Consider the following 25,213-nt stretch of genomic DNA (forward strand, 5'->3'; position numbering starts at 1 on the left):
AATTGAGTCCCCTTAGTTAACCAATAATAAAAAAAGTATATTTTTATTTTTTTTATAATATTTTACTTTGCAAAGAATTGAGTCCCTGCCTCTTTTTGGGAACAAAAGCATAGCATCGTCACTTTCATTGCTCTCCTTTTGTCCTTAATGGTTTGGATGAAAGCCAAATTTGGAAATTTTACAACGAAATTGCGGCTAAGAGCATCAAAAGGTACGTATTTCTTCTAATTAATTGTTTTATTTGTTTGGATTTACATAATTGAGGTATATTTTTACGTTGATCGTTTGCCAGCATAATTGGTAGGGTTTATGTACTAAGTGAAATTCATGCATTAGTACTCTTTAAATCTTTGATTATGCCTTAAATGGGGATGATTTATGGTTTTTGTTTTGTAATTCTTGTTATGTACGATTTGGTGATGTATCTTTTGCTTGTTTTGGGGTTTTAAATTTTTTAATTTTATTTTTTTTCATTGTTATCAGAAACATTAGGTATCTTTCCGAAAAAAGCAGAATCATTGAGTGATAATGTTTGGGGATGGAAATGGATGCAAGTAGGATGCTCATGATTATTTATTTTTTTGCTATAATGGGCTAATATGCTAATGTTTGCTGTTGTATATATCAACTTATTTTAATTATAATGTCAATGTTTATAATTTCAGGGTTCTGCAAGCCTTCATTGATAGTACTGATGTGTGCTTCTGCTACAAATGAAAGACAAATAAGCTACAGACCATGAAGATGAAGAACATGCTTTGCTTTTTTTTTTTTTTATAATTATTATTGAAAGAATTATTTTTTTGGATAACAAATATTAAAAAAAAAAAAAAAACAAACAAACAAACAAACTAAGCTTTTGTTGTTTTGTTGTTGCACTCTCTTAATTTCAAACAATTATACTTTTGAGACAATCAGCAAGAATGATTAATGAAGGGATTAAATTCATTTGGTTTAATCAATGCAATAATGAGGGACTTAATTATTTACAAGGGGCTTAATTCTTCTTGAGTTAAAGGTGAGTTAAGTCACCTGAAAACACCCCCTTTAATCGGAAATTTAACCCCAGTCCTCTTTTCCTCTATAAAATAAATTGACTCCCCTTTCCCCATATTTTGCAACAATTGAGTCCCCTGTTTTATACTTAACTCCAAATCTTCATCAATTTTGCTCTAAATTTTTGCTACTTTCTTCATTTTTGGTTCTCCACAAGGATCCATGTAAGTTTGCTTTGATTTTGTCTCGAATTTGTTTCAAATGAATAATTTCATGAAAAAATCCTTAAAAACAATTTGGGGATTTTTTGATTTTGAGGCTTATGTTGAAATTCTTGCCATGAATTTACTTGTATATGTATGCATGTGTGTTTGTGAGCGATTTGAGAAAAAAATTGCATGATTTGATGACGAATTGAGCAAATCACCATTCTTGGTACTACTTTTGGAAATGGTGTTTTTGTTGTTCATGTTGTTCTTTTGCACTTGAAATGAAGACATATTGGTTGTAGATCTTGTAAAATATGCCATGATATGTCGATCTATTGTTTTTATGCAATTTTGAGACATGTTTTGTGTTGTGTATGTACTACATTGTCATAGAGAACATAGTATTAGTTCGTCATGGAGAAACTAAATACTATAAATAGTTCCATTAGTTTGCTAATTTTTATCCTTGAGGTAAAAATTTAGCGTATAATAGAAAATGCAGTAAATAACTAAATAACTTAGGAAATGATGCTAAGAATTTAGGTTCTTATTAAAATGCGACTCGATATAAATAGCTAAATATCTTAGGAAATGATGCTAAGCATTTAGATTTTTATTTTTATAATAGCATGCCTAGACGACGGGATCCCGATATTTCCACTCATGGCCGGCGTTAAGCTTTTCGGGAGCACAATCCCACGATTCCCGAGGGTATGGATGAGGACGTCTTAGAGTCTGAGCCTCGGGCCTCTACGGGTAGAGGTAGGTGGGCTCCTTGCATGCGTTTATACGGCTCTGGTGACTTGTGAGCCCGTTTTGAGAGTTTGCCCGAGGTGGCAAAGGAGATTATAGCACTTTCCGGGATTGACTCCCAGCTGGCGACTCTTCGAGATTTATCGAGTCAGCCTGCATCGTCAGCTTTCCTCCGTGGATTGTTGGAGTTTTAGTGGGATTCCACTAACACTTTCCACTTTCCATGGGGAGAGATGACGGTTACCCCTTTTGATTTCTCTATGATTACAGGTTTTCCTTTCGGAGGCGAGCCCGTAGTCATAGAGTTCATTAAGGGGTCGGATGAGAGACTGCGTGACCTTGTGGGTGACCGTCTTGCATCGGCCTTTCACGTGTACCCACAGTCTTGTCCGTACTCAGTTCTTGCCGACGAGTTGTTAGCTGACGAGCTTGATCGGCAGTGTACACCTGAGCAGCTGGCTCGAATATACATTGCTCACGTTCTTTTCGTCACCATCTTGAGTGATCGAGGAGAGCGTTTCGCCATTAAGTTACTTATTTGCCTCAGCGATTTGGGGCAAGTAGGTGACCTGAGTTGGGCGGAGGTGTCGTATGCCCGTATGCTTACAGCTATGGCAAGGCGACCCGGGTGATGGATTCTGCGGCAGCTACTGAGGTGCCTCGCATCTCCCTTACGTGGCATGGTCTTATCCTTGAGGTACGTGTTTTAAGCTTCTTTTGGTTATTACTTTTGCCTTTTCCTTTAGGCTTATCTTTACTCAATTTCAGGCTTAGGGATACTCGTACCTGCCTTTCTTAGCCCCCAGGGTGCTTGGGGCTGCTCGTTTTCCTATCGGCCATCGATTGGTTGCGATTAAGAAGAGATGAGCCACTTCTGCCAGCGACTTTCGCCAGAGGATTCTTTTAGCGCCTCGTGCGTCGGTGAGTATTCCAACTACGGTGTACATGTGCATTTTTTCATTTTATTTATTTTTCTGACGATTTTTCATGTGGTTGTATTTCATAGATCGATCTCCGTCCTTGGAGTTAGATCGTCGGAGTCCCTGAGGTTATCCGGTCTGGCATGATTCATTGCCTTTTCCGGGCCCTCTATCAGGGACTCTCGGTGCTCCTGAGGACAGCCGCTTGGTTTTTAGGTGATCGTGCTCTCTGGCAGCTTTCGTCCGAGGAGCGTTTGGTTCCTGCGGATCTTTCGATCCGGATGTTACTTGCTGTATACCGAGGATCGAGCTCAGGCGATCCTTGGTTATCCAGCGGAGCAGCTGGTGCTACCGGAGGTTTCTTATGCAACTTTTATAGAATCCAAGCTGACTCCTTTTCCGGCTTTATTTTCCGGTTAGTACTCTAACTCTTTATTTTCCTTGTTTCTATTTATTTTTCAGACCTTTGACCCTTTATCGTTTTTTTTGTCATATATATTTTAGAGGGTCGAGCTAGGTGGTAGGGTGCCTCCTAAAGCGGAGATCACGTATACTGATGCTGTCGAATCGGTAATTCGTGAGACCCTTCCAGCAGCGGAGGATGATGAGGGGATACCGTTTGTACCTGAGATGGTTTAGTCGGTATGTCTTTGTGTATATGTACTTTAACATTTCTATTTATTTTTTGTTTCATATATATTTTTTTACTAACTGTCCTTGTATTTTTGGAACAGGTTCCGCAGGAAACCGTGAATGGCAAGGTGAGGACTTTACGTGCTTTCTGAGCTGCTTATCAGATAGCCCTCGTGACTTTATCATGCCGTGATCATCGGATGATTGCGGTAAGTTTTGTTTCTTTTCTTTTCTTTTCAACAAAGTTATTACATTTCATGTATTAATCTTCGTTTTGGATTTTGCAGGATGTGCAGCAACCGTCTAGTAGTCGCCGAGCACCCTGATTCCTCTTGTACACATATTGTTATTTTTTTTAGGAAACATATGTATATATATTTTTTGCATTGTTGTACATATGACACATTTGTATATATTTCATCGTTATTATATTTTTTATTTCCATGTGTACATTATTATTACAAAAAAATTTCGAGGGAGGGAAAGGGTTCCTGACTTACCCCCCTCGCAAAAATAACCAAAACTCGAAAAAATAACCAAAACTCGAAAAAAGGAAGGCGAAAAGAAAACAAAAAAGAGAAAAAAAGAAAATAATAAATTAATAAAAAAGCAAATGAGGAAGTAGGGAAATAATAAAAAAGAAAATAAAAAGAAAAAGAAAGTAGGAAAATAATAATCAAAAGAAAATTAAAAGAAAATAAGAAAGTAGGCAAGAAAAGGGACACAAAGGGTTAAAAGGCAAGCGTATGATTTGTCTTAAGATTTGTGAAAATTCCGTCAGTATGTGAGCCAAAATACGGAAATAAATCCAACTCACATGCTGCGTTAGGGGAGACACGCGCAACTACGTGAGTTGCAAGCGGCTGTCGCACGCATGTGAATTAGTTGCGCGCGGATGTCGGGCGCAACTCATGAGTTGTGAGCGCCACCTGTTGTTAAACTTTCCTTTAAGCCAAATTTGCCGAAAATTTGCCCCTCTTGGGTCTATTTAAACGTGGTTTCATGTAGGCTTTTGATCATCTCGCATTCATTCACTTAGTAATGTCAGAAACTAAAAAGAATTAATCTCTCTAAATTCTCATTCTCTCTCTTTTTTTTGAACAATGGTGAAGACCTTTGAACAACGTTTGAAGCATTGGGTCACTTCCCTTTCAACCGAGGACAAACTAGCTTTCAAAATTTACCACCTAGACCCTCTATTGAATTATATGCAACTAGTAGTTAACTTTGATTTTCTTCATGCCGCAGTCAACCATTGGGACTCTAATCACCATCTTTTCTTGTTTAAAGGGCACGAAATTGTCCCCTTTCCTAGTGAGTTTGAGGCCTTGCTAGGTTTCCCTACAAATACTCTCCCTGTGACTTATTCGCCTACCTTGTCGGATCCAAAACCTATATTCCAAAGATTTTTTGGCTTGTCCGACAATGATATGACCAACATTGGAACTGAAGAAGGCGTGAACTTGATTCAATCTATTGAACATTTTGTCGCCCCTCGTGACAACATGACTAAACAACGCTTTAAAATTAGTGCTTTATGTTGTTGTCTTGTTGTTAATTGTTTACTTATGACAAGCAAAGAATACGGAGATTATTCCATGGTGTCCATAGTAGAGAAAATAGAGGGATGTCATTCACCCGCTCCTTTGGTTTTGGCGGAAACCGTTCTGTGTTAGAATCGCCTTAGAGGAGACCCTAACGAAAACAGTTTCACGGGAAGTCCACTCCTATTACACGTACTTTTTTTTTCAGCGTTTAGCAGCGCAAGTTACAAGGTTGCGCTGGCATGACCAGCACAATCTTCTTCGTTGCACGCAGAGGACGCGCGAAACTGGTTTGGTTGCGCGCCACCTGCTTGTGTAAAAATCGCAAACTGTTTTTTTTTTTTTTTTTTTTTTTTAGATTTGGCTCATGGAGCACTTGCGAATTGTTGATCAGCCACAAAACCTTAAGGCTAATGGAGTAAGGACATTCCCTGGACGTCGAATCCTTTATAAGCATAAGAACAAAGAGGAATGGACGTCGTTTTTCTGTCATGGGGTTCCTAACATACGCTTTGTGATTCCTTGATGGAACATAAATAGTATGATTGGGAATAGTCTCAATTGCCCTTACATTAGGCTTTTAGGCCTATCTAGTTCTACCTATATTTTCCCTTGTAGGGTAATGAGACAATACGGGGTGAAACAATTTATTCCCCCGCAAGATTGTGATGCCCCTAAAGATGTAATCTTTAAACCCGAAAGAATTCCTCGTTGGATGGAATATTGGTCAAGTCTTCCTAGATGGGTAGTACAAAATCCTACTGCGAGTATTGCATTATCTTCCTTTTACAGAGCTTGGATGAATGCGGCGGATATGGGCGAATTAAACAAGGCTCGATCTCAACTTCAAGCCGCCACCGCCCGAAATCCACCTAAGCCTTTGATGCATTCAACCACTACTACTCCTCCTAGTGGCCTAAACAAAGGAGTGAGATGAAAATTAGACTTCTCATCCCTTAAGGCTCGTTCGAAGGAAACAAAAAGTAAAGCTCCCTCCAAACCCGCGCAACAAGGTGTGAAAATCAAAGAACCTTCACCAAATACTCACAAGAAATCTCCAATAGTCAAAGGAAAAGGAAAACAGGTTGCAAAGGCCCCAATCCCTAAATTGTATACAATGTTTGGGTGAAAAAGAAGAGTGTAGAGGAGAGCTCCAAGGCTTCTGAAAATACTGCGATGGAAACTACTCCTCCATCATATGTGACAATCGAGGACATAGTAAAACCTTAGAGTGTTACACAATTTTATCATTAGTTTATTTCGAATAAAGTGTAATCACTACTATATTTTTTTCGTTTACAATCTAGTTCAACAATGTCTCTCTTTTTTTTGCAATTTGAATGAAATAAAAATGAGCTTTATATTTTTATATTTTGATATGACCGAATCATAAAGATTGCCTACGTATTCGCATTACGAAATCAGGTCTTTGCTTAGTTCTAACGTGTTTTTTTTATTATGTATTTTTTTTTTCTTTAATCTCTTTAGGTAAAAATCAAATGATAAATTAATCAAACCTTGTTTAAAAAGAATTAAATCAAAGCTTATTTTTATTTTTCGAGTATATGTTATATTTATGAAAAAGCCCCTTTTTGCCGCAAGTAGAAGTCGCAACTTCATTCAAACGTAAAAATTAAGGTTCGCAGTTCGTCAGCAGGTGGCGTGAAATAAAAATGAGCTTTATATTTTTTTAAAATTTTGTATTTTTACCCCCCCCCCCCCAAGTGTGAAGATTTTTTCGTGACGTTCGAAAAAATTTGAACACTTAGAATGGTTTATTATTTCTAAATTACCCCCCCAAGTGTTATGTTTTTTACCGTGTTATTCAGTAAAATGCATAACACTTAGAATCTTTCAATTGAATGCTAATTAAAATTAGTTGTATGAGTGAATGAGTTTATCCGGATTTCATATGTAATATTTCTTAAGTCGGTCAATGTTTATTAATTGGCAAATTTCATTTCCTCCAATATCCATTTATCTGACGGCTCCTCCTGATAAGATTTCAATTACGCGGTAGGGGCCTATCCAATTAGGTTTAAATTTCCCTCTTGGATCGGTTGGTGGACCCCTAACCTCCTTTAGTACAAAGTCACCTTCTTTTATATTTTTAGGTTTGACTCTTTTATTGAAATGACGCGTGCGCGTTTGGTAGACTTGTACATGATCCAAAGCTCTTAATCGTCGTTCATCGAGGAATAAAATCTCTCCATACCTCGCTCTTCCCATTCAGCTTCCGGTAGCTTACTTTCAAGTACGATGTGTAGGGATGGTATTTCCAATTTGACTTGTTGAACTGCGTCCATTCCGAAAACTAAGGAGTATGGAGTTACTCTTATTGATGTTTGTATAGATCTTCAATAACCCCATAATGCAAAGTGTAGTTTATTCGGCCAGTCTTTATAATTTTCTGCCATTTTCTTAATGATGACTGTTATATTTTTATTTGCCGACTCTACATCTCCGTTCATTTGAGGACTGTATGAGGTTGAGTGATGATGTTTTACTTTATAACGAGTTAAAAGGGTCTCGACTTCCGCTTAGAATTGAGAACCCTGATCGCTAATTAATTCATGTGGAACTCCATATCTACAAAATATGTTTCGTTCGAGAAACTTTGCGACATGTTTAGAGGCGATATTCACGTAAGAAGCAGCCTCAATCCACTTAGTGAAGTAATCGATGGCTACTAATACGTACTCGTGCCCTCCTGTTCCTGTTGGTGAGACTTTTCTAATTATGTCAATTCCCCAAGTTGAAAAAGGCCAAGGGGAAGTGAGATTGTATAGTTCGGATGGTGGAAAGTGTTGTAAATTAGCGAACATTAGGCACTCCGGACATTTTTTAACATGATGTATGCAATCATATTCCGTAGTGGACCAATAGTACCTTTGTCGTGAAATTATTTTTGAAAGCATTTTACCATTCATGTGAGGTCCACAAACACCTTTGTGAGTATTTTCCATAAGGCGTGTGGCTTTCGGTTGGCCTATACATAACAAACTTTGAACATTAGGTCCCTTTTTTCATAATTGACCATTTAATAGACCATATTGGGCCGCAAGTGTTTGTAAGGCTCGTTGGTCTTTCGATGAAGTATATTCGGGATATGTGCCATGAGTAATTTATTGGAGGATATGATCATACCAAGGACTGTCTCCTTCGATGTCATTTATTTCCTCTATTGCGTTGCAATACGCTGATTCTTCTCTCCTATCAACGCATAATGGCTTCATATTTAAGTGATCAGGAATGTCGATTATTGAGGCTAATTTTTCTAGCGTATCGGAAAATTGATTGTGATCCCTTGGGAGATATTTAAAATCAAAATGTTCAAAATGTTCTATCAGTTTCTCTAGGTGTGCTTGGTATAATATCATTTTGGATTTCTTTATTTTCCATTTTTTTAGTATATGATTTATAATCAAGTTGGAGTTTCCATATACCTCTAATTTTTGCACACCTATGCTAGCTGATGCTTCTAGTCCAATAATGCACGCTTCACATTTTTGCGGCATTATTAGTAACCTCAAAGTCTAGTTTAACAGAGATTGGAGTATGTTCTCCCTCTGGACTTATGAGTAATACTCCTACGCCACATTCTTTTTGATTGGATGCACCGTCGAAGTACATTACCCATTTGTCATCTTGTGTCATGAGAATCTCTTCATCCGGAAGATGAGTAGTTTCTACACGACTTGTTTGAATTGGATGTTGTGCCAGAAAGTCGAAAATTACTATTCCTTTCATTGAATTTTAGGAATATATTTTAAGTCGAATTCGGCCAACATCACCAACCACTTAGATATCCTTCCTTGTATGGGTGGTAGTTCAAACAAATACTTTATCGGATTTTGTTGAAAAATCACAGAAGTAGTGTTTGGTAACATATAATGTCGTAATTTTTTGGTTGCCCACACTAATGCTAGGCTTGTCTTTTCCAAGGTGCTATATTTTGTTTCATATTGGATGAATTATTTACTTATGTAATATATTGCACGCTCGACTTTTTCTACCTCTTGTGCTAACATGACACCTGTGGTTGTGTCTGTAACTGTAATGTATAGCCTAAGAGGTAGTTTGGGTACTGGTGGTGCTAATATTTGTGGACTTTTGAGATAATCTGTGATTTTCTCAAAGGCCTTTTGGCATTGATCGTCGCATTCATGTTTCTCCTCTTTTTTCAATTTTTTAAATATTAGCTCACAAGTTATAATCAATTTGTTGATAAATCGACTAATGTTTTGTAGTTTGCCAAGGAATCCCCTAATTTCTTTTTTTGTTTGAGGGGGAGGAATGTCAACAATTGCCTTTATTTTAGAGGGATCGATATAGATGCCACATGTGCTTACTACGTATCCGAGTAACTTTCCAGAAGTTACTCCGAAGGCGCATTTTTGTGGATTCAATCACATTTTGTATTCTTTTATGCGAGTGAAAAATTTGCGTAAATCTTTTATATGTCCCATTCTATCTTTGGACTTCACGATCATATCATCCACATACACTTCTATTTCTTTATGCATCATATCATGCAAGATTTATAGCCGTTCTTTGGTAGGTAGCTCCTGCATTTTTAAACTGAATGGCATGAATGTTTAGCAGTACGTACTCCAAGGGGTAATAAAGCATATCTTTTCTTTGTCTTCTTTTGCCATTAAAATTTGGTTGTAACCTGCGTATCCATCCATAAATGATAACATCGCATGTTCTGCCGTGTTATATACCAATATATCAATATGTGGTAGAGGAAAATCGTATTTAGGGCTAGCTTTATTAAGGTCCCTAAAGTCGATACACATGATAACTCGTCCATCCTTTTTAGGTACTGGGACGATGTTCGCTACCCATTCTTGGTAATTACATACGCGAATAAAAACCTATGTCTAACTGTTTTTGTACTTATTCTTTTATTTTTAATGAGACATCAGGTTTCATTCGTCGAAGTTTTTGTTTTACTTGTTTAGAGGTAGGGTTCAAGGGAATGGTATGTTCCGCAATTTCCCTATCTATTCCAAGCATGTCCTTGTATGACCAATCAAACAAGTCTTCGAATTCTTTGTGCGTCGATATGAGGGTCGATCGCTCTTCCAGATTTAAAGTTAAGCCAATTTTGACTTCTCTTTTATTTTCGTTAGTTCCTATATTAACTATTTCAGTTTCTTCAACAATAGGGTTCTTTTGTTCTCGTTCATTAATTAGTTCAACTAATTTATTAATGGTATCATCTTCATTAGATTGATTGTTATAGCATTCGAAAGATTCAAGAGAAGGCATATACTCGGAAATAGAGCTCATATTATTAAAATCAAAAGAGAGTACATTAAGAGAAGAATCCTTTTTGGGATCTTCGTCTTTAGAACTAGAAAATAAAGACTCAGTAATGGCCACAAGGCCTAGATTTTCAGCTTCCCTAGAGTCTACAATAGATTCATCGTCCGATTCTTCAAACATCTTCCTTTTGCCTTTGACGATTTTCAGCTTATCGCCTTTGTGATTGGTCCATTTGAAATATTTCCTCCATCCATGCTCAAAAGTTTTGTTTGAAAGGGTGATCAACGAGGTTGGGTCAAAAGCTTCATCTTGAATGGCGTTTTGATTGGTCATTGTAGCGACATGATTTTGCGCTAGTCCAAATAGCAAGTTAAATGCTTGCCCATTGTAGGCGTCGTTCGAAGTGCGCCTACGTTAAAGCATGCTGTGAATATGCTTGGCACTCATAGGAAGTGGGAATTGACATAATACGATTAGAGACAAGGAAAGTATGGAGCCGCCAACAAGTTTTTAAGGAACTTGTTAACCGTTCACGGATCATAAAAAGGCAACCACGATAAGGGACAACGATAGGCAACAACAATTGACTAGTGAAGGTTACACCCCATTCATAATCCATGAGATTACTAACTCCATATGGTTCAGAACCACGAAAGGAGGATCGGGGATTATGGTACGAAGTGAGTCATGGAGTCACATTCGCTCGTATTGGCCTGTACTCGATTCTTATAGTGAAAAACATTCCTGCGTTCTCAAAGGCATACAAACAAAATATTCAATTTACTCCAAACTATTATTAAGCTAAATTGGTTTAATATTAATGCAACATATAATTCTAAAATATTTGTGATCACTTGATTAAACAACAAGATTATAAAGGAACCTAAACCGGTTGTCCAAATTATCTTATTAGGCGTGATTTTTAATTACATATTCCCTTTAAACATGCAATATGGTGATCATAAAAAAATAATATAATAACATCAATATTGGAACCAATTTAACAATAATTCTAATAATACAAAATCGTTAGAAAAATAATAGAAATAAAAGGAACATAATTCTTACTTTGATTTTGTTTGTTTGCAACTACAGAATAATAAACGAGTTAGTAACTTCAAGGAAATAATAATAAAACAATAATTAAATTAAATTAAAATAAGTAAAGTAGAGTTGATTTGGGGCCAAACCCTCAAACAGTTCTACATTTCATGCCTTGGCTTAAGGACAAACCACGAGTAAAGTATGGACTCCTGGGAGTGCTTGAAGAAGGAATTTTGAAAGAATAAGGGTAGGCTAGAGCATAGAAGAGGGAAAAAACTAGAGAATTAATTGATGCCTCGTACATCAGAAATGAAGGGGTATTTATAGAAAAAATGTGCTGAGGGAACACACGAAACCCTAAAATGATAAAAACCATAAAAAATTATACCGCGACACGGCAAAGTGTACCGTGACACGGGAAATCCCACCGTCAGACAGGAAACATTCCCGTGACACGGTACACATTTGCGTGACGCGGGAAATATTTAGTGAACGAGGGAGAAAACGCGTTAAGGGTTTACGCGGAAAGGACACGGAAACCCCTGTGTCATAGAAAATGTTCCGTGTCACGAAAAACCCCACCGTCAGACGGGAAAATTTCCCGTGACACGGTGGACTGTTGCCGTGACGCGGGAGATTCCAGATCGTTTTTCCGTCTAAATACATTTTAAACACTAATTTCGTTCATCATTTTAAGTGCCGATTGATAATTTCGGGCCTTTTCTGATTTTATTATTATTTGGGCTAAAATAAATAAAATAATAAAAAAGTTTGGGCCAAAATAAATAATAAAATAATAAAATAAAAAAGGTTTGGGCTAAAATTAAATAATAAGTTTGGGCTGAAATTAAAACTATGCTTTGACCAAACATCAAGACTGATCCATGGACTATTCAAAAATTGAATTTAATAAAATACGATATTTTAAGCACTCTCGGGATTAACTACTGAACCCGACCAATAGTGGCGTGAAAGATCGTTCATCATCGGGTTTGGTTTTGGGGAGACATGTTTAGGTGTCTAATGAAGCCCCTACTTTAACTGAGTTTGTAGAAACGTCAGTTTCGAAAACGATAGTCAAAGTAGCCGATAGGGACGGAGAATGATTTAAGACGTTCTGCGATCCTAAATCACTCTGTATACGCCGATACTTGCAGAAAAATGTTAATTCCACAGAAAAAAGAGTATAGGATAGAATACGTATCTGGCTCCAGTGTATCGGTGACAAATGAGTTTGGCAGCTTTCTATGCTTGAAGGAATCCACCGAATGACGTTTGTTGAAACGCTTTCCATGCCTGAGGAAAGCCGACTGAGGAATTTGGTAGCTTTCTAAGCCTGAAGAAATCTACCGGATGATACTTTCCATGCCTGAGGAAAGTTGACGTATAAATTTGGTGTCATTCTATGCTTGAAGAAATCCACCGATAATGCTTTTCATGCTTGAGGAAAGTCGACTTGGTGGTTTTCTATACTTGAAGAAAAATCCACTGATAACGCTTTCCATGCTTGAGGAAAGCCGACTTGGCGGTTTTCTATGCTTGAAGAAATATCCACCAATAACGCTTTCCATGCTTGAGGAAAGCCGACTACTACTGAAATCGCTGAAATTTGCAAGTGAATGATGGTTCTATTATCCCCGAACATGGACCACAGATGATTCACACCTTCAAGTCGACTATCCAACCATATTAGGTGTTTAAAACGTTGGCAAATTGACTTTGGCGCTTGTTAGGGGCAAAATAGTAATTTTGATACCCTTTAAACGTCAGTTAAAATTTTTTGCGTAATTTACTAACTGTTCAATTTGTACGGAAAATTGCGCAATTTAGTCAAAATGCCAGGAATAAATCCTGACAGCTTCAAGGAACGTGCAAGACACGCGCAGGACCACCGTGTCACGAAGCAGGAGTCCCGTGACACGGCAGGGATCCCCGTCACGCGGAATAAATTCCTGTGACACGGGAAATCTCGCGGTTGCAAATCAGTTAAAAGGCATCTTTGACCAGAGCACGTTCGCCACATCAATATGTTACCGTTACACGGTAACGGGAATCGTCGCATGGGGAACGGGATGCTTTTTTGGCTTTAAATTCGAGCTACTCTTCATCATTTCTGCCATTTTCTTGCTACTTCCGCTCTTTCTCTTCTCCATTTTTTTCTTTATTTTAAGCTGCTCAAATCACCGGGCCACTAGTAAGCAAGCTAACGAGATCGTGAGGGGTTGTGTCTGTGCTTACAGACAAAGCCATTAGAGCGTTCATGAGAGAATTCATATGTTCTTTAGAAGTACTTAGGAGTTTCCAAATGCTAACATTCGCCTTGGATTGGTGAAGTTATTTGACCAATGGATCTTCCACCTCAAGTGGAGGTGGTATTGGATTTCGTACTTGACCTTGAGTTTGATTTTGTGTGGTCGAAGATCCATTTGGTGGTGGTGCTTGATAGACTCGTCCAGAACGCGTTAAATGATCTATCTCGTTTGGGTTAGTTGTAGGACTCACAAACCAACTTTTTTCCAGAGGCTTTGGATGTGCCTCCATTTCAAGATGTTCCATGAGTTGTGCTTGATTCCATTGTTCATCCAAGGAGAGATTCGATAAATCTTGCGACTTCCTCAAGAAATGATCCCAATCAAGCGCTCCATTTGTTTCATTTTATAAACAAGATGGAGGTGGGACGGCGGCATACTTAGAGACATATATGTCTTGAAAGTCGTCGTCCCATAGTCCACATACTTCATTAGTTGCCCCTATAAGTATTGTGGATAGAGGTTCTCCGATAGGTGTGATATAGTCCAAAGGATTGAGCATATCATTTCCCATATGGTCCTCATCGATGTGAAACACCCCTAAGGGGGATGCATTATTGTTAGGTTTAGGCGTGGGAATTCTCCCATCGTCTACTAAATCTTGTGTTTTGTGTTTTAAAACATAGCAACGCTCAGTATCATGTCCAACGCCTCTATGATAAGCACAATAAGCACTACCATTCCATTGAGGAAATTTTCTTTCTGCTGGATTGGGTGGTGTTGGCCCTGTTGGCGTAAGTAAGCCTTTTTCATTTAATTTTTCTAACAATTCTTTATAGCTTACAGGAAATGGAGTAAATTTTCTTTTTTTTGTCCATCTTTTTCTAGGATCATCATATCGATTTGTGTTATTATATTGCGTGGAAGTCGCAAATACGTCAACAAAGGATGATGCATTTTCATTCCCCTTCTTGTAGTTATTCTTAGGGTGATGATGATGATGAGGTTTGTTTGCTTTTTCTTTAGCAAGATCACTTCAATCCTAGTAGCCATAGAATAGGCCTTTTGAAAAGTGTCTAAACCAAGGTAACGTAGATGTTTGTTGTACTTTTCATGACAGTTGTCAATGAATTTTTGTACTAACTCGAGTTCAGGTGGCCTTTTGATGAGTGACATTTATGTCACTCTTAGGGAGCAGTTTTAGAGTTATTTTCGTGTTTATTTTCCCTTTTATTCTCTTGTTTTCTTTTTAAAAAAGTTTCTAGTTTATTTCTTAGTTTTAGTATGTTTTAATTTAATTACTTTATTTAATTAGTTTCTAGTTTATTTTCATATTTTACTTGCTTTTGATTTATTTTATTTCGTTCCTTTTCTTTGTTACTTTCATAGTTTTTATTAGTATTAAGTTTATTTTGTTATTTATTTGATTTTATTTACTTGAGTGTTATTTCTTTTAATTTCTATTTTATTTATTTTATTTTATTCTTTGTCCCAATTCTATTCTCGGTTTTGTGTGTAGGTGTTCGGGTTTCATGTCAAGTGAGTTCGGAGCTCGGGGACGAGTTCAAGTGTGCATTACTTTTATTGCTGCTGCCCACCTCCTATTATCCTCCACCACACCAATTCCCCTGCTCCCTCACGCACCAATCAACCACCTGCACCACCGCTGCTTCCTTCCCCTACACCACCGTCCACCAAGACCCACATCAATCAACCACCTTCAGCCACTCAAATCGATGCAGCAACGCCACAAAAAACCAGAGCAACCCCTCCCCAACACCCCGTAATAACCACCAACCTTTCCCCTGATCCCTCACGCAACAACCAATTACCAACCCAGCCAGCCGCTGATACCACCTTCACCCACAATCATCCAACAAACAATTCGCAACCATCAGCTCCACCGCTGCAACTCTCACCACCAAAAGAGAAGCGCCGCATCTCCACCAACCTAAACCTCAGCACATCCGCACCAATTTACATCCACAAACACACATCACACCTGCATCAATTGATCCTCTAATCGACCTTCGCATCGCTCTATTGCAGCAGTAATTCGCACAAGCATCAACCAAATTCAGAGTAATTCAAGTTCATTTGGGTTCGAGCAAACCGTTGAGGGTTCGGTCGAAATGCTAAGAAGTGCCAAAACAGTCAGAAACTTTTGAAGTTCTCTAAATTGAAGAGGTGTGGTCGAACACACCCATGGTTCAACCGAACCAACCCCGTAGTTTGGCCACACCAACCCATGGTTCGACCGAACCACTCCACGAGCTTTGCGTGTGATTCTTAATGAAGATCGAACAGTTTTTATTTGATGCTTGATGATAAATGAGGAGGATGAGCGATGACGATTTGATGATGATGGTTGATGAACGGTGGTGATGGTAATGCGCTTCAATGGAGTTAGCCAAATGCGAAGGAGGAAAGGGGCGTCTGATTTGTTTTGTGGATTTTGGGGATTTTGGTTTATTTTTCTTTTTCTTTTATTTTTATTCTTTATTTTCTTTTCCCTTTTCTTTTTTCTTTCTTTTATTTTTATAATTAGTTTCTTATTTTATTTTTCCTTTTTACTTTTTTTCTTTTCTATTATTTACTTAGTATTTTCTTAGCTTAGTATAAATACCTATCTTTTGGGATAATGAGAGAAAACAATTACCAATTATTCTATTCTCTAATTAGTTTTTAGGAGAGCTTCTCTCTCTAGGTTTAGGTTAGGATTAGAGTAGTTTAGAGATAGAAGGTGAGGGTTTCACCACTGTTGAGCTTGGATTTCGAAGAAGAAGATTGATCATCTTGTTTGTAGATTTTCACATTCAATCAATGAGAATCTCTAGCTCTCTCTCCTCTATTTTATTTGCTTTATTTTGATTATTATTTTAGTTGTTCATATTGCTTGTTAATCATGATTATTCTTGATTATTTGTTAATTAATCTTGTTATTAGCATGATTAGTGAGTAATTTCCCCATTAAGGGGATGGTTGTGGTGTAGTTGGACCTTGAGCATGTTCTAGGGTTTAGAATTGATTTATTTGTAATTAAAGTCTTTATATGCCTGATATTCTTTAATCTTCTTGCAAGTGCACATTGTTGGTTGATTAAAGGTGAATCTTTGCTAACAAGGAACGGAAGTTGACTTAGTTAAGGTTCACTAATATCGATTGTTATTTACTAGTACCTCCTAGTATATGGTTCTAATGTGGAAGCAGGGAGGCTATGTTAGGAGAAGCTAATTGACCCCGGAAGGCGGCTAGATTGGATCTTTTACTTCGATATTCGAGCATGTTTTGTTCATAATTAATTCAACTTTTATGCCTTTGTTTATGTTCAAGTGAATGTTATACCTAAACCATTTCCCTTAATGTTTTATTTCTTGTTTTAGCATCTTTAGATTGTAGTTTATTAATCTCTTATTCCGGACTAGCTTAATTGTCGATAACATTTGGTGGTGTTTATTCGTTCCCTGTGGTTCGACCCGTATGCTTGCCTTATACTCGTATTAGGTTTGTTTAGGTTGTATAAATTGTATTTGATCTAGGGATAGACAATTGACGACACATTTATTTCCTTGTTACCTTTGGGCAAGGTGGGCCGCCTTTTCTTGCCATCTACCATAGAAAGAAAGGAAACCTTCATCGTTGCTTTGCTTAAGCATCTCAAGTTCACGTAAAGTTGACTTAAACTCTACGTTAGTCTCATATTGGGTAATGAAAGCCGAAACTACATCTTCCCATGTTGCTTTGAATTTTGGATCTAGCCCATAGTACCACTCTCTCGCGGTTGGTTTAGGGATAAAGGGAAAGTCAAGCAAAAAGTTTCGGATCAACTCTCTTTAATGCCATAGTGCTAGTAAAACACATTAAATGATTTTGTGGATTATTGGTCATCTTAAATATTGGCAAGTCTGTAGCTACGAACTTTTCCGGTAAAGCAAGTCCTGGGGGAGGAGCAAACTTTTCTGCATCAAAGTACTTGTTCCCCATTGTAGAACGAAGAACTAGCTTCTCCAACGACTTTTCTTTGATGGATAATTGTTCCATCTTTTCTTGCAAGGCTAAGGTTTCAGCATTTTTCTTTTCAACCTTTTCTATTTTCTTAATTCTTCTCTCCTCGGCCTCTTGAGCCTTTTCCTCTCTCAAACGAAGAATCTCTTGTTGAAGTTCTTCGATGGTTGGCATTGTTGTTGGACTAGGATTAGTTGTCGAAGAAAAGTGGTTTGAAAGGGGTTGATCTTTGGGTGGTAAACGTAGAATGCGAGTGCCCGGGGGTCCTCTTTCCCAGCTTGGAAACCGACCCTAAAGGAGTATGAAAGGAAAAGTAAATCGATCCGCTTGTTTAAAAGGGAGAAAGAAAAAAAAGAAAAGGCGCAAAATATATTCAAACGGATAACATCACCCTTAATAATTCTTCTATGAAGATATTGTTCGGACGAGTCAATTTGTTTTTTGAGAAATAAAAATTGACTCGTCCAGTGGGCGCGAGCAAGTAACTCAGTTGCGCGCGGCTGTCGCGCGCAAAGAAATCACTTGCGCTGGGAGGGGTAGCGCAACTCACTGAGTTGCGCGCGCCACCTGCTCGTAGAATTATTTTTTTTTAATTTGAGCGTTTTTTTTTTTGCCATAGTTTTTTTTTTAGTTATTTTTTATGTTATCCTTTGAATATGACTCTAAATCACGAAGAGACAAATTCGTAATTGGGAACCTAGACCAAACTAAAAAAGAAAAAAAAAAAAAAAAGAAGACTATCCTAACACGTTGCATATAGTCACATAATCACATAAGCATGCCATAAGTCAAGATTCACGCAATGCCATTCTAAGGTCAAAAAGGCTTAGGTGTCCAAAGGTACCATATCTTAAGAAACGACACACAAATCAATCACTCAACGTGTAGACTCATGGCATCGCCCTCCCAACATTTTGTTGGCGATATGGGTGGGATGATTGTTATTGATTTCGCGATAGAAGCCTAGTGTTGGTGAACCCTAGCCAATGAGCCAATCCCCAATGGTTTAAGTGTGCTATGCTTATGCATGATGCAATGTTGCTTGTTTGGTTTTTACTCTTTTGCAAAAGGAAGATATTACGCGTTCAAGTCTCGCTCTCTAACTAGAGATTATCCAAGTCAATTCTCGTTACAACCCATAGGCAACCTAGTGTTGAAAACCTTGGACCATAACTACGAATTAATCATGTAACCTCTAAGTCCCCAATGGAGTCTCCACTGTAAGGAGGGTGATCCCATCGTAAGGGGTACTCTCCTTAAATGCCCTTGGCCACTTAAAAGCCTAGGACTTACACTTGTTAGGGTGTAGTAGGATTTGAATTCCTGACTGTTTGGGGGACCTTGAATTAGAATTGATTCTATCATTACGCTTTTTTGTAAGAAACAAGAAGGGAGTCGCCAATGAGTTTTAGGAAAAACTCATAAACCTCGTTCATGCCTTTCTTCCATGTGGAGTTCATGAAATAATTAACACAAATCATAAGTTTACCCATGCCCAAATTGGTCTATAAACCAGAAATAAGTTCGAAAGCGAGGGTACTAAAATAACGTTCCTTTTAGAGGGGAATCGTTATCCTAGCCCTAGTGCGGCCTCTACTAGCTCTTTCTTTTTTACAATTTCATCACCAAACAATATATGCAACGCGATACCTAAAACTATGTTAGTTGATTTTATTTACAAGCATTAATTCACGTAGTAATTACATCGTAATGTCGTTATTCTTATTTAATCAAATTCGTGAAAAGGACAAGAAAATAAACAATATTTGCCTTGGCTTAAGTGATCAACCAACAATTATTTAATTCAATTCTAATCTTTATTTAACGCAAGATACTATGTGGAATTGATTAATTAATTATTTTAAAGGTGATCAAACAACACTAATTAATTAATTAAGGTTCTTTTAAATAAGAAAATAAATGTGATTTAACTAAGTGCTCGGGAATTTACCACTTCTCTTTGCTAGATCTCAATTACGAACTCAGAGGCCGGGTCAACAATCTAATAGATTGCATTCCCCCGTTCGAGAGTAAGAATCCTAGCCAGGCGAAGATCCACTGGATACATGCATGAATACCGGTCGAACTGACGAAACGGTTAAGTTTCGCCACTATTTTACTAGAGGCCCTGGCGATTCCAGGCCAAGAGCAAAAATACGGAATAACACGAAAAATATAGAATTGAACAACCGTACGTGCATCTTTTTCACATTGCATACGGCTCTACAATGGAATTTACTTTTTTTATTTTCTGTTGAAAAAGGAGAAAATATCGAATCGATCAGATCCAGATCAGTAAATTATCCAATTACCACCCTTCTTTTCGTAGGAGTTCAAAAATACTATGATGGCTCCGTTGCCGACCTAGCAGCAGACGGGCGGGCCGTGCCTGAATTCAGACCAGACTTTTCTTTGTTTGAGCTGTTCCCACGCACGCAAAACGGAAGATCTCAGTTGGCCCTTTCAGAACCAACTCACGAATCAACTAAAAGCCCCTCCGCCAGGGGCGGTATCCATTACCTCGGCAAAGCGGTAATATCAAAAGGGTGAGTGTTTAGGAAAAGAGGGGCTAGGTTGCACAAGTTCACAAGTATTTCGCCAGAGTTTTAGGTTATTTTCTGTCTGTATAAGCCTCGGTTTAAGCTCTTATTTATAGGGAATGATTAGCTTTAGGGTTTCGAGCATTCTGCCGCAGCAGGTGTCGTGCGCAACAGGATGAGTTGCGCGCGGCATCCCAGCGCAAGTGATTGGGTTGCGTTACTATGGGAAGTGCAACTAATTGTTTTGCGCGCGGCTTTATGGTAAGATTCGATTTTATATTTTCCGTATAATTCTGAATCTTCCGCAGCGCAACTCTGGAAGTTGCGCTGGGAGTCGTGCGCAACTGAATTAGTTGTGCGCGGCAGCCCAGCGCGACTGTTTGAGATGCGCGTGGCTTTTTCTGCTGCAGCACTAAGATTTAACCTAGGCGCTCCTAAATCCGTCATTATTAGGTTTTAAGCACGGGCTTAAGCCTAATTATGATCGGGTTTAGTTAATTGGACCTTTGTTTTGGCTTTTATTTTTAATTTGGGCTAGTCTTTTGTGTTTTATGGCTTAACCAGTTATCCATAAGTATTCTTCACTTTGATCCAACACGAAGATGTCTTTATTTATCGACATTGCACTTCCTGTCGGGACAGGAGGCCAAAAGTAGATGTCTACACCAATTCACAAGAAAGTAAACAAAAAGAAAAAGGAAAGCCTCAAAAACTTTATTCAAACCAAAATCAAAAAGAAAGAAAAATAAGAGAAAAGTAAAGAAAATAAAAGAAAAATAGGAAAATAAATATAGAGGAAAAGTAGGAAAATAAAGAAAGGAAAAAAAAATGCAAGTAGAACATGTAGTTCTCAATCGTCAAACAAGTGGTCTTCGAAAACAACGTCAATGACCCCAAACACTCTAAGGTGTTAGAAGCATTACATCCTCAAACCGTTCAACTTTTCCTAAACTAATCCGAATCTATGCATCCATGAAAAGAAAATAAAAGAAAGCAAATAAGAATGATATCATCGGGCTTCCAAGCAATGCTAATAAAAATAAGGCGAAAAGTCTACCACCTTCATTAAGCTCCAAGAATCAATAGCATCATCAACAAAGCCAAGTGAGAAGAAAAATAGAAAATAGAGCTGTATATAAACAAATAAAATGGTTAGTAACTTCAAAACAATGTAAAATAAAGCAAACTTAAACGAAAAGAAACCACAAAGCAAAAAGCAAAAAGCAAAAAGCAAAAAGCAAATGAAACTACTTAAAGAAAGTAAGAATAAGCAAAGAAATCTACAGAAACTAAACACTAAACTAGCAACTAATCATCTAAACTACAAGATTTGGATTGAAGGGGTTTGGATTCAAGGGATTTGGAATTTCTGATATTAGGGCTTCTGATTTGCGGGAGCAAATTAAACAACATGCATCATCATCAAAGCAATCAACACAACAACATCATCAAGAGAAAGAATAGTGATGAAAAGTGAGGAGTTTATAGGTACTACGCAGCGGAAAATCATGAATAATATTCATAAAAGTACCTAATCCCAAGATCACATGCATAACACACAAGACACATAATCATACCTTTAAAGCGTGAATTCCACGTAGAAATTTGATTGGCAAATTAGGGAGAGAATAGAGCCCCAATCATTTCTTCTCTACTTAGTCCACGAGCTTCGAACGAGCCGTCCACCAATACTAGATTGGTCGGTGGTTGAGGAAAATCGCGATCACCACCTTTAATGGACTAAACCAACCACCACAATCCACCACCACCACAAACCACCACACTGGCGCCGAGGAGGAGAGAAAGTGCCGTGAGAGAGAGGAGTATGAGAGGGGTTGGTTTCGTGTTTGCTAATTCGGGTTTGATCAAACTGATCACTGAATTCTTACTTACTGCAAACCCTAGGCACCTAGTCTATTTATAATCACAGTATAACTAGACTAGGGTTAGGAAGCCAAAAAACCTTCAACTTACTCCTCATGGTCAGCCATACTATAGGATGAGGCCCATCATAGGCCATGTCCTTTCGTTCCCGATCTAGACCCTTTGTGTGACCTAATAGGATCCGTCCAATTGGGCTTTAGGATATTTTACTAGCCCAAAATCGTTAGTACCTCTAGCAATGATAAAACGACGACCCAAATGTCCGACCTTAATTGTCTCCATAATTTGATCCATTGATATATCTAGTAATTGCACACGACGAAGACATAAATCCTTCAATCTCCCAATTGTCCGAGACAAGTGTGCAATATTCAAATTCCTTAAGTCAATATGTGTCGATTTGATAATATGATTGCATCACATGTCAAGATCTTATTAATCTACAAATCGTTTCTTGAAAATTGAGTGAGAATTACAAAACCAAATGATTATTGAGTAATGCATTTGAACGCGGCCACGTATTTTTGGAATTCTCCCTCTTCAAGCGGCCATGAAACATTTCCTAATTTAATAGGTAGACTGTATCCAATCTTGTGGCAACCAAAGCTCCCACTCAACTTTTGAAATAACCGGGAAACACACTTTATAATCTCCACTTACGGGCATACGTTTGAGTGTACCACAGTCATAACATCCATTGAATGAAATCAATGTTCCACTCATGTTAAAGAAATCCACTAATATATCCAAAAGCTCTACACTTGAGCTTCAAGGTAGGTTATAAGTTCGATCATGCATCATTCATGTATATCTAAGTGATTGACCGAGCATCACTATGCCCCTATAGCCCATAAAACTACGCTATCCAATCAATCTTACATGTTAGTCCATTTATTGAAATCATTTATGTCCACTTTAATGATTTCGAATCAGGAACTTTAATAATATATGAATTTTGTTCACATGTGGGGTTTCATTCACTAGGTCATCAACCAGATGAGCCCATCAATTCATAATTATTTTGGACATTTTATTTAATTTCCAAAACCATAATTAAATAAGAGAAATAATAATTTCTATTTAAACATAATTTTGCAAATTGATGCATTCCTTATGTAACATGTTTTCTCAAAACATATACAACTTGAATTACAGAACTTGCTTCAATCCAAGTCTTTGATATGACTCTCATATCTTAGTCTATGGAAGGGGTTTAGTAATTTCTCACTCATAATAAAACTTTGCAAATCACGACATCCTGCTTGTCATTGATCTCATAATTGAGGTGATATCACATATCTATTTATTTGGATTTGTGATGTGACCCTGATTCCTTTTTGTTGGCAAAGGTATCCTTTAGTCATAAGACAATTTGATCCAAACTTCCTCTTTAACTACTCTTACTGTAGCTACATGCATATATTCTGACTTCGATTATGCGACAACACTCTGCTTTGAACACTTCAAGCTTACTGTCCTTCTTCATACAGACACGAATATGCATCTAGATCAACATCTAGAGTCATCTTGTCTGTTTGGTAACTTGCATTTGTATAACATTTTGACAACTTATTCACTTTTAACACCATTAGCTAGAAATAATCCTTTAGTCCTTCTCAAGTACTCAAGGATTTTCTCTTTGCAACTTTTAGTATGCTTGTTCTGAATTTTCTTGAAAATTGCTACACATGCACAAGTCATATGTAACATCTACGCGCAAGAACGCTCGGGGCTACTGCGATGCACGACTTCTTGGTGCTTGCGGAGTTTGCTCAGCTCGGCTTGACTTGCGTGCTTGGCTTCCCTAACTCGGCTCCGTTAAATTCCTCGAATGAACTTGAGCTCCCTCTTTGATTATTAAATCTGTGGGAACTCGGCGTACCTACAAAACAAGACAAGGAAACGGGGAAGCGAGAGAAATAGCCGAGAAATGAATAAAATGTATAGAAAACCATTAAAAGCACGCATTTCTCTAAACTAACACACAAACACGAAAATCGAGCATTATTCCTTAAAAACACGACATAAACGACTAAAAACGAGCTGAGCAAACCCAGCAGCACAGCCGCGGGCTGGCCGCGAGCGCGGGCCTTTCTACCGTGGGCGCGGGGTCTGCCGCCGCGGGCGCGGACTGCTGCAACCCTTCAAAAGCCATTTTTTCGACCAGGAAATTCCCGAGGGCAGGTCGCGGGCTCCCTGAGGGCATGGGTTCCAGCCAAGGGCGCGGGTTTGGGGGTTTTCTCCTCCGCGGGCGCGAATTTCTGGGTTTTACTTACGATTTACTTTATTTTCTCCTTTTGTATATATAGTGTTCGGCCTTCTTTATTCTTCATACATAAAATACTTTAGATTAGAATAGTTTCTCTCTCTAGAATTAGGTTAGATTAGGAGGTTCTCTCTCTAGATTAGGAGTAGTTTTAGAGAGAGAAAGTGAAGGATTTCAATGGTGATTGAGATATTGATGATATAATTGTGACAATTGTGTTCAAGATCTTCTCTATTATCAATAAGCATTCTTAACTCTATCTCACCTTATTGCTTTGTTTAATTTCATGTATGTTTGGATTGATTTTGATGTTTGATGCTTGAGTAGTGTAGTTGTTCGTGTTATATTGTTGATTCTTGATTTCTTTTGTTGATTGTTAATAGATGATGATAGTTGAGTAGTTGTTGGCTAGGAATTGGGTGAAACTTGTATGATTGATTAATTTGGGAATTGTGTTGATTGATTGTTGAGATTAAAGTGATTAGTGAAGGTTTGCATGTGTGTAATTCGATTAGGCCTTGAGATCTATGCTAGATTGCATTGTAATTGCTAATGACACGAACAATTGATTTAGGAATTGAAATTATCGATTGGTTTTAATTGTGATTCTCTTAGTTTGTTATTCATAGTGATCCCTACCTTAACAATTAGGAAATAGCTCTTTAATTCCAATTGATTGCTCTTATCATTAGTCTTAACAACCATTGATTGGCATGCTCTTCCCAAGTTGTTGCAATTGACATGATTACTTGTTGATCCCCGTTCCTAGTGTTTTATCTCCTTGGTTACTTGTTTCGTTAGTTGTTAGTTTCCTCTCTTACCTTCGATTTCGACCCAGCTTAGGCGCATAATTGAAAATGCTTGAACATTACCGTTCCTTTGGGTTCGACCCTTGA

The sequence above is a fragment of the Chenopodium album genome, chromosome 2 (genome assembly GCF_948465745.1).
Source record: "Chenopodium album chromosome 2, dcCheAlbu1.1, whole genome shotgun sequence".
Lineage (NCBI taxonomy): Eukaryota > Viridiplantae > Streptophyta > Magnoliopsida > Caryophyllales > Amaranthaceae > Chenopodium > Chenopodium album.